Here is a 17,183-nt window from a genome sequence, read left to right as displayed (position 1 = left end):
TCTCACTATGTTGCCCAGGCTGGTCTCGAACTCCTGGCCTCAAGTGATCCTCCCACCTCAGCCTCCCAAACTGTTGGGATTACAGGTGTGAGCCACTGCACCCTGCCTAAAGTTATACTTTAAACAAGGATTCTACGTGTTTGAATACCTACTCTGGGATGGGAGGCCTTCAGGGGCGTGTGTGCACACAAGTTCACTGGTACACAGGCAGACATCCCCAGGGAGCACCATACCCCAGACATGTCCACTGCCTCCCTGGGTTCCTGGTGCCATAAACCACTGTCTCAGTTAGTCCCCTCAGCAGTCTGTGAGGTTGGGTTATTGGTCCACAGGTGAGGGAGCCAAGGTCCTGGAAGTAGGCCACAGCCACACTGCTAACTGCAAAGGTGGAGCTGGCCTGACAAGCTCAGATCCTCAGATCCTCGGTCAAGCTGCCTCCTCCACAGATCACCCCTTCCCTGCTGGGCTGGAGGCACAGCTCCTCCTCCGTGTTTCTCCAGAGGCCTCTAGCATACCCACCCACCCCATCCCCTGCAGCTTCCCACCTTGCTCCAGCCACAACCAATGACTCTTACCCCCATTCCCCACACCCACCCCCTCCAGGCCCTTGCTCAAGCTGCCTCTGGTCCCTGGAGCTTCCCTCCCCCAACTCTATCTGTCCACACCCCCCATCCTTCTAGGCTGGGCCCAGGTGCCACTGCCTTCATGGAGACCCTGTGCGCATTCACCCAGTCAGAACCCAGAGCCCTCCCCGGGCACCGCCCCGAGCTTGTTGCCCAGCCCCTTGTAGGCTGCTGGCCTCCCTGCGTCTGACTTGGCAGCTGCATGGAGGGCAGGAGAGTCTCTTTGCCCTAGCTTCCTGGGCCAGTTGCCCCCTGGGCCTGGCACACAGTGGGTGCATGGGAGGTCACTGGGGTCCTTGCCTGGGGAGGGACTGCACCTCTACAAACCCATCCCTTTCCTTGGCCATCCTGGGTCATCTGGCTGTTTTGGGACTGGTCCCCACCCCCAGCCCAGCCCCCTACCCAGGAGACCAGCCCCGAGGAGCCTAATTTAGTCCTGGCTGGCTTGGGACGGGGGCTGGCTTCTGACCCCAGCAGACCCTGGTGCACCCTCCACCGTACCCAGCTTCTGCAGTGGTGGGGGAGCAGTTGCAGGGGAAGGCAAATCCCAGCTTTGTGCTCACAGGGCAGTCTTGGAACCTGGCAGGTACAGGGACCAGGAGTTTCCAGCCCTGTGTGCTAAGCACTAGTAGAAGGCTGCATAAGACCCTCTGCCTACGTCCACTTACCCCCTCTAATTACTGGCTGTGTGAGCTTGAGCAAGTCACGTAACCTCTCTGTACCTCAGTTTCCCCATCTGTTAAATAAGATGATAATAAACCTATCTCAGAGGGTTGCTAGGAGGATTCAATGAGTCAATACAATGCAAGGCACGTTGCACAGCCCCCAGTGAACGAGGTGCACTTCCTAAATGTCAACTGTCACCACTGTTACATGTTACAGAAGCAATGGGCCCACCAAGGCAGAGTGTGGGGGAGTGTTTGGGGAGAGTTTCCAGAAGGTGGTGACACCTGAGCAGTTACTTAAAAGGCAAGGCACAGAAGGCAGGAAAGGACATTCCAGGAAGAGGGACCCATACAGGACAAAGGCCTAGAGGCAGCCTGGGGGACATGTAAGGGAGTTGGGAGCATCTGGATTTAAGGTAAGGCTGGAAAAGGGAAGACCAGAGCTGGGGTTGCCCAGAGGCTGTGTCCTCAGGGTCCTAGGGTGCCACGCCAGGGAATTTGAACTTTGTCCTGCAGCCTGTGAGGGGTTATGGGAGGAGGAATTTTTTTTTTTTTTTTTTTTTTTTTACCATAAAAGCAGTATTTGCTCAAGCAAAATTAAAAAACGGAAACAATATACAAGTGTGTCCTGTAAAGTAGGAAAGTCCCTCTTTGCCTTTAAAGCCCACTCTGCCCATGTCCCACTGCTGTTGGCCTGGTATGTTTCCTTTCAGAACATTTTCTGTGCTATTGCAAACATATTTATTGTGTATTGCTAAAAAAGGAAACGGAATCATATTATGCACATTACCCCACCAGTTCCATTTTTCACTTCCCAGTATATTGTGGGCATCAGTCAATGTCATGGCACCCAGATCTGCCGTGTTCTTTTTAATCGTTGCCTAATATTCCATTGTTTGTACAAAGCATAATTTATGTAACTAGTCCTGGATTGATGGATATTTAGATTGTCTTCCATTTTTCACTCTTGCAAATAATGCTTCGGGGAGCATCCTTATATATATCTTGCTGACACCCGTAAGCCTTTCTGCAGGATAGATTTCTAGATGCGAGTGGCCGGGGTGAAGGGTCTGCTTGCTCAGTTTTTATAGCAACCTTGCTCTTCCCAAGGTTGGGCCAGCTGATGCTGCCCCCTTGGTATCTGAGAGTGACCATTTCCCCATACCATCCTCCACATTGAACATTCTCAATCTTTTGGATAGTTGCCGATCTAGAAAAATATCTCACTATGATCTCCACACTCACTCTGCTTCTCCCCAGCGAGGCTGAGCATCTTTTCGTGCAGTTTTTGCCCATGGGTGTTTCTTCCTCTGTGAATGGACTGTTCACGTCCTTTGCCCATTTTTCTTTTCTTTTTGCCTTTTTCTTATTGATATAAAAGAGCTTTTAGTGCATTAGGAGTTTAAAAACTTTTGTCTGTTTTGTGTGTTGGAGATACTTTCCCTAGTCTGCTGTTTGTCTTTTTTAACTTTGTCTGTGGTATCTTTGGTCATAGAGAAGCTTTAGATCTTTATTTAGTCAAATCTGTCAGGCTGCTCCTCAGGGCTTCGGAGTTTCGCGTCTGGCCTGGCGAGGCTTCCTGGGCGGGTTTTAAGTGGAGCGGGGATGAGGTCATATTTGTGACTGGGAAAGGCCGTTCTGATTGCCACTGTGTGGATGGGGGTGGCTGGGGGACTGCAGGCAGGAGGATAGGAAGCAGCTGAGACCTTTGTGCCCAGAAGGGGGTGGGGAGAACTGGGGAGAAGATGAGTTTGAGAAATATTCAGGAATCGGCTGACTGTGGTGATAGGATGCGAGGTGAAAGAGGGAAAGAGAGGACTCTGGAGTGATGCTTGGGTGTTTGGCTTGGGGGGCTACATGACTGATGCCACCACCACCCTTAGTTGGGGACAGGACTAGGGAGCGAAATGCATGCAGGTGCACATGAGTGGTCACCTTGGCAGGGACACATGTACATAGGAACACATACATGCACACATATGTACATGCTTGGAAATTCTGGAGATTGGTGCCTCTGTACCGTGGCCCCGTGGGTGTCTGGTTTTTGTGAAGTGCCTATTCTCTACCAAGTACTGTATGAGACGAGACACTACACACACACACACACACACACTTTAATCTCTACTGCCATATAAGTATGGCATTAGAGATAAGGAACCAGTCCCAGAAAGGGTAGGTAATTTGCTGAAGGTCACAGAGTTAGTAAGTGGCAGAAAGAGGAATTTTTCACCATCTTAGATCTGACCACCCACAGACAGAATTTCTGCCAATGGCATCAAGGAGGAGCTTCCATTCATTTCCAACCTCACCACTGTGGTTTTATCAGGGACTCTTAGGGACGAGTGCTGGAGCCGGACTGCCTGGGTTTGAAACAACCCCATTCCTCTCAAGACATTTCACCTTTCCATGCTTCAGCTTCCCCATCCTGGAAACCAGGATGGTCAGGGTACCCGCCTCGAGGGCGTGTGTGAGAAGCAGATGAGTTAGCAGAAGGAAAGTGCTTAGCCCAGGGGGCTCATTGGGTGCGATTTATGGGGACCGTGATGATTATGACAACCACAGTGGCAATGGTGCTCACCCCTCACCTGGGTGTCTGCCACTTTCCCTCCTCCACTCCCCTCCATTCCACCCTCCCTCCACCTGTCCCCTCATTCCTGTGCCAGCTCTTCCTCCATTCCCATAGGTGCTGCCTTCACCATTTGCCTCTGAACCTTTGTCCTCTGTTTTCAGCCCCCCACACCCTTGGCAGACAGTGAACTAAAGCCCAATCAATCAGCAAAAACCATTCAAGGGAAAACGATTCATGTTGCATTCAGGGACTCCTCCCTCAAAGCAATTCTAGTCAGGCATTTTCCAAGAGCCTGTGCATTCATCACAACATTGCCTGGGCCTCTGTGAATTAGACCATAGAGTCGAAACCTACAACCCCTTCCTCCCTGAGTGAGATGCTCAGTTGGACTTTGGAGCTGAGAGTCTAAGCTGACCCCAGCCCAGCCAACTCCACTGTAGCCAGGAGCCATCCTTGCATCCCTGTCCAGTTCCTTATCTCAAGCTTATCTGAGCAAATGCTATGGCCATGATGGTGGATGCAAAAGGTGTTCAAGCAGGATGAAAACCTCAGCCTGCACCCAATTAAACAGGTCTCATTTACAAAGAAAAAAAAACCCACAGAAATGACCAAATGTACCATTTTGAATTTCTCATCATCAAAATTAACTCCCAAGTAGATAGATGCTCAAGGCAAAGAATAGAGCAGAGACTGCTTGTTTCCTGGTATGACTTTGTTTTTGATTGCACTGGATCAGTCACACCTGTTGATTCTTGGTGGGTGGATTCCGCTGCAGCCAAGTCTTACTTATTGGGGAAAGTGAGAAGTCGCAGGGGCGTTTATCAACAGGAAGGGCTTTCCCTTGGGTTGCCTGCTAGTGCCCCTGTTATCTTAAGGGGTAGCATCTTCTCCTTGTTCCTCGTGTTGTCCCACAGGAGCACACAACATTTCAGGTGATAATTGCCAAAGTAAAACACCAGTAAGTTCAAAATATAAACCAGCAATTAAGTTTGCAGCTCCAAGGCCCTGCGGGAGTTTTCCTTATCCCCCTGAGTTGTGGACAGATGAGTTGGGGGTCCCAGAGCCTTTCTGGGAGCTGGTCTTGGACCCAAGTCAAGGATAAAGCTCTGGAGATGCCCCAGCCTTTGCTCTAAAGTCAAGTTCAGGCCCTCGAATGTAGGCGTAGGCCCCAACTCTCATGGAGATGCCACTACCTGCCTCAGCTCACACCTCCCTTCTGCATGTGGGGAAGGTCCTGCTGGTGGAGCCCATTGCAGGACCTGGAAGCTCCCCCTTTTCCTCGTGGATAGGGAACTCTTGAATTTGGGAAGTGAGATTATTCTACCCCCACTGAAATTTTAGTTACTTAGAGGCTCCCAAATGGGACTTAGTTCTCTCACTCAGAGAGTCACCCAAACATGTTCTAACAACATATGCAGCAAGGTGACCTGCCCCCAAAGGGGCAGTGGGGATGTTGTAGGATAGGCAAGGTTGTGCTGCACTAACCGGTACTCTCTGAACTCTCAGTGATTTCATGCGACAAAGGCTGTCTTCCTTCCTCCGTTTACCACATGAACTCACGTTCCATGCCCGGTGTGGGATATGGGCAGGGTAGTGGAGCTCTGGTCCACACAATAACTCAGTGACCTAGGCTGCCAGGAACTCCATCATCTTGTAGCCCTTTCCAGAACATGTGGCCTCCAGTCACCATGGCAGAGAAGAGACAATGATGAGGTCACGCATGGGCTCTGAAATGCTTTGGCTCATCAATGACACGCATCGCTTTTGTTCACAGCCCGTTGGGCAGAACTTCTCATATGGCCCAACTAACTCTAAAGAGGCTGAGGAAATGCCAAGGAAATGTGCTGACATTCAGTGAGCAATAAAATTCTCTGGTACAAAGGCTGTTGTGGGACCATTTTCAGAGCCAGGTTTCAGAAGAGCCACGGCTGTGACTCCTGTTTATTCTCTCCACCTGGGGCATATCGAGTGGTTGCTATGGGCTATGTAATATCCTGATTACATCTACACTGTCCAGAAGGTGAGGAAGAGGATGGATTCTAGTGGGAAGCTCATCAGGGAGCTTCCAGATACAGAGTTTACAAGGACAATGGATCCTCCATGGGTGTTGCATTTAGGGCTTGGCCAAGGACCTAGTCAGGTGTTCTGACTCCAGGACACCTGGGATCAAGGACTGGCTCAGCCCCTTATTAACTGTGTGACCTTGGGCTAGTTGCCTCTCTCTATGTCAGTTTTCTCTTCTGTAAAATGGGAGTATTGATAGCATCTCTGTCTTTTGGGGCGGTTGTGAGGACTAAGTGAGTTACTATGAGTAAAGCGCTCAGAATGGTGCTAGGCAAGTGCTAAGGGCTCTGTAAATGTTAGCTATCACCACCTCCACAACCGTCATCACCACCATCATCGTCATCATCATTATCCAGTACCAGATGCTATTCTAGGTATTGGGGGAATAAATACCAAGGTCTCTGCTTTCACACGTGATGGAAGAGATGGAAAGTAAATAGGTAAATCATTTAAATAATTAAATTAAGATGTTAATCTCCAATAGTGATGGCACTAAAAAAAATCAGATAGATGTTCATCATTATTAGTAATTAAGGAAATGCAAATTAAAACCACAATGCAGGCCGAGTGCGGTGGCTCACACCCATAATCCCAGCATTTTGGGAGGCCGATGCGGGTGGATCACCTGAGGTGAGGAGTTTGAGACCAGCCCGGCCAACATGGTGAAACCTCATCTCTACTAAAAATACAAAAATTAGCTGGGTGTGGTGGTGGGCACCTGTAATCCCAGCTACTCAGGAATCTGAGGCAGGATAATCACTTCCCCACCAGGGAAGTGGAAGTTGCATTGAGCCAAGATGGCGCCACTGCACTCCAGCCAGGGTGACAGAGCAAGACTCCATCTTAAAGAAAAACAAAAACAAAAACAAAAAACAAAAAAACCCACAATGCAATACCACTACATATCATTACACTGACTTTGAAAATATCTAATACCAAGTGTTGGCAAGGGTACAGAGCCACTGGAACTCTCCTAGGTTGCTAGTGGGAATGCAAAATGGTATAGCCAACTTGGAAAACAGTTTGGCAGTTTCTTATAAAGTTAAAAATAGGCTTACCACACAACTCAGCAATCCTACTGTTAGGTGCTTAACCAAGAGAAATAAAAACTTACATTCACACAAAAACCTGTATGTGAATATTTATAGTGGCTTTATTCATAATCTCCAAAAACTGGAAACAACACAAATGCCCTTCAACTGCTGAATGGATAAACAATGGAGTACTATGCAGCAACAAAAAAGAAAGACATTCTGATTCAAGAGGCAACACAGATATTAATAAATGTGAAGTACGTTATGCTGGGTGAACGAAACCAGACTCAGAGGGCTACGTTTAGATGACTCCATTTGTATGACACTCTGGGAAACGCAAAACAACAGGAACAGAAAACAGATCAGTGGTTGCCAGGGGTAGGGGCTGGGAGGAGTTGACTACAAAGAGACAGCATGCCGGGATTTGGGGGTGACAGGATTTTTCTGTACCTTGATGGCCATAGTGGTTACACAGCCACACGCAGTTGTCAAAACTCATAGACTGTGCACTAGAGAGGGTCAGTTTTACTGTGGGGTAATTATACCTCAATAAACCTGATGGAAAAAGTTTGCTGTGGGACTATTGAAACAAGGAAAACCAAATAACAAGTCAGTCTGTCAGGGCAGTGAGACACGGTGAGGATGGCTTCCTCCAGGGTCACCTGTGGAGGACATTTGAGACTGTGAGAAGGAGGTGGTCACAGAGCTTTCTGAGGAGGTGGCAGGTGGCTGTGTGGTCTGGAGGGGAGGTGAGGGTGGCCCACAGGTCAGGGCTGGGTTGGGCAGTGCCCTGTGGGCCAGGTTAAGGGGCTTCACCCTCCTCTGGGCATGGTGGCTGCCACTGAGGGCATAGGCAGAGGGTGATTGAAGCACAGTTGTGGGCAGGATGGTCTGGGAGGAGGGAGGAGGGAGGAAGGGAGACAGCACCTGTGGCCATGTCTAGGATGAGTGATGGGGGTGTAGTGAAGAATGAGGAAGGGTGGATCGGGGTATCACAGAGAGAGTCTTCCCAAGGCAGGGTCAGCTGCCAGAGACCACAGGCTGAGGCGGGAGAGCTGGGGGTGTGATGGGGTCCTTGGGGACCTTGCTGGGGATCTTGAGCGGTGCTGGGGCTGAGGACATGTAAGTGAAGCTTCCAGGAGGCAGGGGACACATTTGTTGGTAGCAATGGGAGTCTCAGAGAGAATGGGGTGGGGTTGTCCATCTGTGTATCTGTGCACGTGAACAAAACTTGCAGAGGTGGGCTGACCTTTGGAGGACATGGAGAGACAGTGAGAAGTTTAGGGGCTTAGACGGGGCCTTGAATGCCAGGCCAGGGAGTTGATGCTCCTGAGGGTGTGATCCATTAAGGGCTGGCCACTCCAGGGTGCTGGGAAGTGGGTAGGGATGGCACTGAGGAGCATGTGCTGTGCTGGGAGGCAGCACCTGAGGCCCGCTGGGCTGGGCAATGGGGATCCACTGTGGGGAGCTGTGCTGAGGTGGGCCTCACCCGGGGTAGCAGGAAGCCCCGTCTTTGCCCCACTGACTTTCTTGCTCTTCCCACACAGTGCATGCTGGGACCGCGACGGACAGGCTGCCGCACCCCAGGCCCCCAGAGGCCAGTCTGTTTGCCTCCCAACGCCATCTGACCCAGGTAGGGGAGAGTGAGGCAGTCTCACCCTGCCTCATGCTTCTGTGCTTGGTGGGAGGCTCTGGGTGTGAGGACCAGGTCCCCTGACTCAGGCTGGCGTTTAGCGAATGAGCCCCTGCCAGGGGCCATGGTGGGGGACACAGTGTGGGGTTTGAAGGCCCCAGAAGCAGAGGGGCCTCCTGTGGAGGAGTTCCTGACCTCTGAGAAGGAAGGCCACGCCTCAGCCATTCTTCCTCACCAGGCTGTGTCCCCGGGATGCTGAGAGGCACTGGGACACACCATCCCTGCAACCCCAGCGTTGCTGTCCCATGCTCACTGTCTGTGTTTGCTCAGGCTTTGTTTTGCGCGACACACCTGCCGAGTGCCTTGGCTGTAGGAGGTTTTGCTCCCAGGTTCGTCTCCCTTTGCCGTCACCTGCCTTTTCACCGCCGCTGCCCAGTGCAGTGCCTGATGGCGCTAATTCTGGAAGTTCCCAGCTCTCTGTGGGACATCGTCAGCACCCGGAACGAGCCTGTCTCAACTTTCAGTCCCCCTCTGTGGTGGGCCTGAGATAGGCCATTTCTGCGCCACTCCTGGACATCCCAGGTGAAGGCTTTCGGCCTGGTGCCAAATCCCCCAAGGAATAGGATGGGGTAGCAGCTAGGGTTGCCAGAAAAAAAATACTGCTGTCCAGTTAAATTTGAACTTCAGATAGACAACAAATAATTTTTCAGTGTAAATATATCTCAGATATTACATGGCACATATAATTTTATTTGCCAAATCTGGCAACCCAAGTTGGGGGGCTGAACCCCCAGTCTCCCTTCTCCTCTGGCCAGACCTCCTTGCTGGGCTCACCCTGGCCTCCTCAGATCAGCTGCCTCCAGTGGCTGTTGCGGGTGTCCTGGAGCCAGGGGCAGCCAGCCTGCCCAGGCCACAATCAAGGGCATTTCCTGATCCCCCAGCTGCCGCAGGCTGTCCCTAGGACAGAGACCTGGGGTCTGGGGCAGTAGTCCTGGTCTTTGGGAGTGCTGTAAGGTTCCTCGTCTTCCCCCCTCTGGCTCTCTGACAGCGGAGTCCAGGCTGAGGAGGTCATGGGACAGGGCGGGTTGGGCCTTTGTGCCTGTGAACAGAGCTGAGAGACAGGCATGGAGCTGTGAAAGGAACCAGGAATAGAAAATTGCTTCATGAGCTTGGAACCCAGAGCACTTTGGGGAGCCAGAGTGGGGGTGGGGGTAACAGGGATGAGGCAGTGACGGGTTATGGAGGGCTTGGAATGGCTTACTTCTGCACCCTTTAATACTGGGGAGTCACAGAAGGTATTTTCTCCCTAAGCAGAATCATTTTTCTGATTATTAAGGTAATATGTTCTCTATATGTTACCTATTATCTATGTATGTATCTATCTATCTATTCATCCGTCTATCCATCTATCTCTCAGTATTTAAAGCATGCAGTTCAAGCCCCTTCTGTAGTCTTTTCCTCCCAAGAGCTAACACGGATAACTCGTTTGATATGTCCCCTTCCAGACTTTTTTCTATGTACTTATCAACGTATTTTAAAAGGAAAAACATGGGCTCATATTAGTTATATTGCTCCAGCACTTGATTTTTTTACCTAACAATGTCATATGGATCATCCCGGGTCCTTCCATAGAGTTCTTCCCCACCCTTTTACATCCCTTGTATGATGGTCTGCAAATCATTCATCAATTATTAATCCTGTTGGCAGCCATTTAGGTTGTTTCTGGCATTTGGCTATTTATAAACTTCACTCAGGGAACCTCTGGGTTTGCACATCTGTGTGTGCTTGTGCTGTAGTTCTTTTGGGAATGTTTCTGGAAATGGACTTCCTGAGTCAGAGGGCATCCACATTTCCACATTTGATTTGTTCTGGACAGCCAGATCAACCTGCAGAAGGCTGAGCTGATTTATGCTCCTACAAACTGTATGCAAAATGCCCCATTCCCTCACCCTTGCCAATCATAGGAATTATTAATCACTTAATCCCTGCCAATTTGACAGATAAAAATGATTTTACTTTATGTTTCTTAGACTGCTAATGAGGTTGAGCATATTTGCATATGCTTGTTGGCCATTTCTGTTTCTTCACTTGTAAGTTGCTTGTTGATGTCAAGTCCTCTGCTGCTGTATCCACTCATTCAGGAAGTATTTACTGAGCACCTACTATGTGTCAGACACTGTTTTGGTTAGGGACCAAACAGTGAACAAAACTCACGAAATATACCTGCTCCAAGGAATGTAAGCTGTGATGGAGGAGAGACAGACAAGGAAAAATACAGCATGCGTATGGGAGTGTTAAGTGCTAAGGAGAAAAAAATCAAGCAGAGGAGGGGGGTGGGAAGTGTTGGGCAACTTGGACATGGTCGTCAGGGAAGGTCTCTTCGAGAGGTGGCATTTAAGTAAAGACCAGCAAGAAGTGAGAGACTGAGTTGGGTGGATGTTGTGGGGAAGCGCCTTCCAAACAGAGGGAACAGCAGGTCTGAGGACCCTGAGTCAGGAGCAGACCTGGCTTGTGGGGACATGGCAAGAAGGCTGGTTGGTGTGGCCGGAACAGGGTGAGTGAGGGAGAGAGTGGGCCATGCAGCCAAACAGGGACCACGCACTCATCACTCAGGGCCTGCAGGCCGCCTGGAGGACTTGACTGTTACCCAAAATGAAGTGGGGAAAGCCATGGAAGGTTCTGCGTAGTGACATGGCATGATTGGAATTACATTTTAACCAGATCCCTCTGGCAGCTGTGAAGCAGGGAGATCCGACAGGAGGCTGTTTGTTGCAGTGATCCAGGGAGGAGGCAATGGAGGACTGAACCAGGGAGTCTTGGTGGAGGTGGGCAGAAGTGGATGGATTCCACATGTATGCTCAAGGTAGAGCCAATAGGATTTGCTGACAGATTGGATGAGGTGGTGTGTGAGAGAGAGAGAAGGGAGCCAACCATGACTCCAGGGGTTTTGGCCTAAGCATCTAGGAGGGTGGGGTTGCCATAGATGGAGATGGGGAGATCGGAGAGGAGCGGGTTGGTGTAGGGGAGAGGAGTGGTTCAGTGGTGGACAGGAGTGCTGAACAACCGTGAGTCATTTGGAAAAAATGGTTACATAATGTGTGGACCCAGAGCACAGTGAAAACGGGTGACTTTTTGCTAAAAAAAAATTAAGAATTTCAAAGTGGGAGGTGACAATAGAGCGTTAAAGGAAGCCTGGGGCCCTTCTGAGTGCACAGCCCAGGTCACACATCTGTGAGCCAGCCCTGGCAGTGGACACGTAAATTGTGAGATGCCTGTAGACAGCCTGGCAGAACCATGGAGTTGACAGGTGGATGTATGTGACTGGAGTCCAGGGGACAGGTCTGGGCTAGAGATACAAATTTGGGGCTATCAGCATAAAGATAGTATTTAAAGCCATGAGGTTGGATGAGAGCATGGAAGGAGAGTAGACAGAAAAGACCAATGTCCCAACCCCCAGACCTCCATCAGTTAGAGGGTGGGGAGCTGAGGGGGAACAGAAAAGGTGACTGAGAAGGGACACCCAGTGAGATGAAAAGGAACCAGGCATGTATGTCCTGGACGCCAAGGGCAAGATGCATTTCAAGCATGTGTCAAATGGGGCTAAGGATGCAGACTGAGAACTGGTCACTGCCTCGGTAACGGGGAGGTCACAGGTGACCGTAGTTTCAGCGATTGGGGTGGTGAAATGCATCTTATTGATTTGCAAGAGCAGGTGGATTTAGAAGAGGTTAAAGAAATTAACTCTTTATTTGGCATATGTGCAAATCATTATTCACAAGTTTTTTTTTTTCATTTAAGTTTATGGGATGTATTTATCCCCTTAAAAGTTTTAGATTGTCCTGTGTTCAAGTCTATCACTCCTTTCCTTTAGAGTTCCTGGCCTTACCCACTGCAGAATTTTAAAAATATTGGCCTATACTGTTTTCTGGTTGTTTATGATATTCACAAATATTTAAATCTCTAGTTCATCTGAAATGTATTTCTGTGTGTGGTTTGAGGTAGGGATCTAAGTGGTTTTTTCCCAAATGACTTGCAGTTGTTTCGGCACTGTTTGTTGGGTAAGCGTCCTTTCCCTGCTGCTCTGAAGCTCCATTCCTGTCATCTGCTGAAATGTCCCCAAAGTCTCATGTCTGTCCAGACCTCGCTGTTTGATTCCATTGATCTTTGCCTGGGGAGAGATTTAGGAAGTTGAGAAAATAGACTTGGTGATTGATCGGAGTTGGTGTGAGGAGGCGGAAGGGGTGGAAGCTGACACAGTTACCTTCAGTGTGGGAAGAGGCAAAGGGAAGTCGGGGACAACAGGAGCTCTAAGGGCTCCTGTGTGCTAGGCACACGGGGCCTTACCTGTCAGCCTGCACTACAATTCTTCAGGGTCGGCGTTCTGTCTCACCATTTGCAGATGAGAAAACTGAGGTTCCAAGAGGTTTCATCTCATGTCCAGGGTCATCGCCTCACAGGTGTGGGGCTGACACTGAAAGGCAGAGCTCTGGGTTCCCATGCCTGCCTTCTGTCCTCAGTGAAGCGAGAGGTGAAGAGGGGGTTCTGGAGGCTGGAAGGTCTCCAGGCACAGAGCGCCCCCTGACACCCCACTCTGCATCCCTGCCTGCCATTTGGCTGGGTCTTGAAGGTTTTCCCGTTCCAAAAGCAACCTGTTAAGACCAAAATACTCCTGGCAGGGAATCACACGTTAAGTTTACAGCTAACATCTTAATTATCAGTTAACACCTCTGCAGGCATTAGCTGACAGCCAGCTGAGGACACTGAGTGGGGGCTGGTGTGATGTGTATCTGGGTTGGGAAAGGCCAGGAGGGAGGGGAGGGGTGAAAGGGGAGGGTTGGGTACCCAGCAATCTACAGCTTCACCCGGGCCTGAGAGGGAGGCGGCACTGAGTCCATGTGGAGGGGAGGTGGGGAGAGCTGGGGAGCGAGCACTGTGGGGGTCGGGGTGGGGACAGGAGTGGCAGCTTCTCTAAGGAAACTTGGGGCTGGAGTTCAGAGAGGGAACTGGCATCTATTAGACACCTGCTGTGTTCCCGTACCCATGTGCTTGGCCTCAGGAGGAGGAGGAGGAGGAGGAGGCAGAGGCTCGTCATGTGTTTGGTCTTAGGAAGGTCAGGAAATCAGCCGCCCATGAGCCACCTCGGGCCCAGCTGCCAGCAGTCACTCAGAGCCAGGACCTGTCTCTTGACACCCACAGACCAGATCCGTCACCCAGCCCTGTGGCGTAGGAGGAGATAGTGAGGCATCTGGGGCCTCCTCCAGTTTCCTGGGGGCCAGTCCACCCTGCCAGGGTCAAGGCTCAGTCTGTAACCACAGTCAGAAGGGTCTGACCCTGGAAGTCTCACCCAGGAGGGTGGCTGAGCTCCTTAGGCTGAACTGGGACACAGCAGGAGGCCCAGGTGGGTACCAGGCGGGGACCGCCTTCCTGCCCATCGCTGCTCCCCACCTCACTGCTGCATGGGGGCAGGGAGAATAGGAAGGAGACAGGACCGCTGGTCTAAAGCTGGGGCCTCTCTCCCAAAGGGGCTTCCTCCCCGCCTAGCTTCACTCTGCCCCGGGGCACTGATCTGTGACATCTGTGTCGTCATGTGTCTGAAGGTAACCGGCTGCCCAACTGCGTCATCACTGTGTTGGGCTCTGGCTTAGCCTTCCTGGGACCCTGGGGCCAAGAGCAGCCCGTGCTTCCTCTCCATCTTGCCCCACCTCTTTTCTTCTCCTCCTTCCTCCCTTCTCACCCCCTCTCCTCCCTATCCCTCTCCTTCTCTCTCCCTCTACCTTCTCCCTCTTCTCCCCTCTTCCCTCCCTTTCCCTGCCAGCCAATCCTGGCCTTGCACCTAGTTGCTGGCAGTCAGACCCTGAGATATCAGACTTGCTTCTAGCTCAAGGCTGGCCCATGTCCTGGGTAGCCCCACAGTCAGGCACAAGTCCCGCTGTTCCCTTGTATTCACCTGCACACCCTCCCAGAGGTGCTGCAAGGGCTCAGCTGGGGAGGGGCCCTGCGGGAGGGTCAGGTGGTGATGAAGTAAGGCTTTTGGGAGGGGAGGAACTGTGCCTGGTGCCTGGGAAGCCTGAGAAAGCCTTCCAGGAAGCGGGCCCTATGTGAGCAAAGGCTGTGTGAGCAAAGGGATGATAGACAGGGCCTGGGCTGGAGGCGCTAGGGGTGGTGCTTGTCCATCAAAGGGGATTGAGGCCAGATCCAGCAGGTGGACTTGATTCTGAGGCCCCAGGGATCTGGGGGCTTTGAGGCAGGAAACAGCCACAGAGCTGCCTGCCTTCTTGTGCCCATCTTCCCTGCCCAGCAGCAGCTGGCCCCTGGCCGCCCTGGGTCCTGCTGCACCGAGTCTGGAGGCCTGGCTTCTCTGCCCAGTTCTGCCTCCAGCTTGTCAAGTGACCTTAGGGCAAATGACCTTGAGCCTGGGCCTCAGTGGCCTCACCTGAGACTGGGGCCATGGCTCTGGACCAGAGGTTTTACAGAGTATGAAGTGTGCCCTGTGTTAACATGGTGCTGTGGTCACTGTTGTGGCTCAAGTGCCTGCCCTGAGATGCCAGCTCTGGGGACCACGGCTGTGCCTCGGGTAGGGCCCCACCCTCCCAGAGCTTCCACTCTTGTGAGGGAAACAAATGTGTAAAATAGAGGTTGAAAATTAGAGGCTGCAGACAGACATGTGGCTTGTGGATGTGTTGTTCCATTTTAAACAATTTGGTTTTAAAAAATTGAAATATAATCCACATGCCATAAAAGTCACTATTTTAAAGCATACAGTTCAGTGATTTTTAGCATATTCCCAATTGTGCAACCCTTACCACTATCTAATTCCAGAGTATTTTCATCACCCCGAAAGGAAACCCTGTACCCTTTAGCAGTTACCCGCCATTCTCCCCTCCTCCCTGGCCCTGGCAACCACGAATCTACTTTTGTCTCTTTGGATTTGCATATTCTAGACATTTCATAGAAATGGAATCATACAATATGTGGGCTTTTCTGCCTGGCTTCCATTGCTCAGCACACAGTTTTTAAGGCTCATCCATGTTCTAGTGTGTGTGTATCAGTACTTCATTCTTTTTTTTGGCTGAATGATATTCCATTGTATGGCTATCACACATTTTGTTTATATAGTCATTCATGAACATTTGGGTGGTTTTGACTTTTTGGCTCTTATGAATAATGCTGCTATGAATATTTGTGCACAAGTGTTTTCAATTTTCCTGGGTCGATTTCTAGGTGCTAAGTTGCTGGGCCGTAAGGCGATGTGGTTTGAAAGGCATTAGACAGGGGCATGCTCTCCAGTTTGTGAGTTCTGCCCACTCGCTGTTGCATTATCTTTGCCCCTTCACTCACTTTCATTCCCTCCCTGGCCCCTGTAGGCATCTATGTTTTCAGCCCTTGATTACTGAACAGTGATGGAGAGGAACACAGTGGGCTATGGGAGCCAGAGAAGGCTCCTGACCCTGGGAGCAGTCCCAGAGGGCTTCCTGGAGGAGATCCAATCTGAGCTTAGCTTAGCCTGTGTGGACATTTTCTAGGACAAAAGGAGTGAGGGAGAGTGTTCCAGGGTCTCCAGGGCCCAGCCAGGATGTCCTCTCTCCCTTCCTCTGGTGTGTACCTCTCTCGGTTTTCCCTGCCATTCACTCAGGGGACTACAAACACCTCGATGGGCTAGCGAGGTGAAGGGGGACGATGAAGGAGTGAGATGAGATGTGGCTCTGTGCTCTTGCTGAAGAGCTGGGGGAGATGCTGTGGGAGGCAAAGGGATGGGGGACTTTGGCTCTTCCTCAGCTAGGGGCTGGCAGAGTCTGAGGACCTGGAGCAGAGGCGACCCTAAGCCAGGACACTCTATGTCCCAAAGTGGCATCCAGTTGTCCTCTCTCTGGCCCCTGGTGGGAGCAGGTGAGAGACAGGATGGCCCTTGCCAGGCCTGCAGCAGAGGCAGAGGCAGAGGCCCAGTGGCGGCCCAGGCCAGAAGCTGTGCACACATCCTCCCAGGTTTCTGCTCTGCTACCTAACAGGTAATTATACCCTGACATGCACAGCGGCGAAGAAGGGATTTTCTGTGAAGCAAAATCTCCTGTGAAATATTCAGGCCACGCTGGGCTTTGCTTCCCAGCGTCTAGTTGCTGCTGCTTGGCTTGTCCGTGGCTTGAGAGGCCACATGTGTCTGAAGACCACATGGGATTTTTTATTTCCTTCTCAACAGGGAGAGGTTCCCAAGGGCTAGGAAGAACCCAGTTTGGGGCCTAAGATGCTCTGTGTGTGTGTGTATCTTCCCCCGTGAGCTCCCCAGGGCAGCTCCCCTGTGTGTGTGTATATGTGTGTTGAATACCGTACAATGTATGTGTTTCCACGTGTGTCTCTGGGGCTGTGCTTCTGTGTGTGTGTGCTTGCCTATTTCTAGTCTCTGCACACTCTCATGAACTTGCCATGTGGATGTATTCCTGTGCATGCATCGTGACCCTGGCACGTAAAGTGCATTTCTCTGACAGTCCAGGTTGTCTCTAAAGGGGCTTCTCAACTGGGCCCCTGTTTCTCTGAATAGGGGTGTGCACGCCTGGGAGATTCTCTCAGCGGATGAAGGGCTGCCCTGCGTGACAGTTCAGC

The 17,183-nt window shown here is 51.1% G+C and overlaps 1 protein-coding gene across 8 annotated transcripts in view; it reads left to right on the top strand.

Moving 5' to 3' along the window:
- Positions 1-17,183, top strand: part of LINGO1 (leucine rich repeat and Ig domain containing 1) — a 322,019-nt gene that overhangs the window by 135,190 nt on the left and 169,646 nt on the right. For 7 of the 8 annotated variants that reach the window (XR_004666602.3, XM_008963493.4, XM_008963491.5 and 4 more), the window contains one exon: positions 8,503-8,588. The exons of the other annotated variant lie outside the window; for it this stretch is intronic. The gene's annotated coding sequence lies outside the window, so the exon portion shown is untranslated. The remainder of the gene's footprint in view (positions 1-8,502; positions 8,589-17,183) is intronic. 8 annotated transcript variants of the gene reach the window in all.

The sequence above is a fragment of the Pan paniscus genome, chromosome 16 (genome assembly GCF_029289425.2).
Source record: "Pan paniscus chromosome 16, NHGRI_mPanPan1-v2.0_pri, whole genome shotgun sequence".
NCBI lineage: Eukaryota > Metazoa > Chordata > Mammalia > Primates > Hominidae > Pan > Pan paniscus.
The sequence above is the reverse complement of the archived record's forward strand: the minus strand, read 5'-3'. Positions and strand labels throughout refer to the sequence as shown.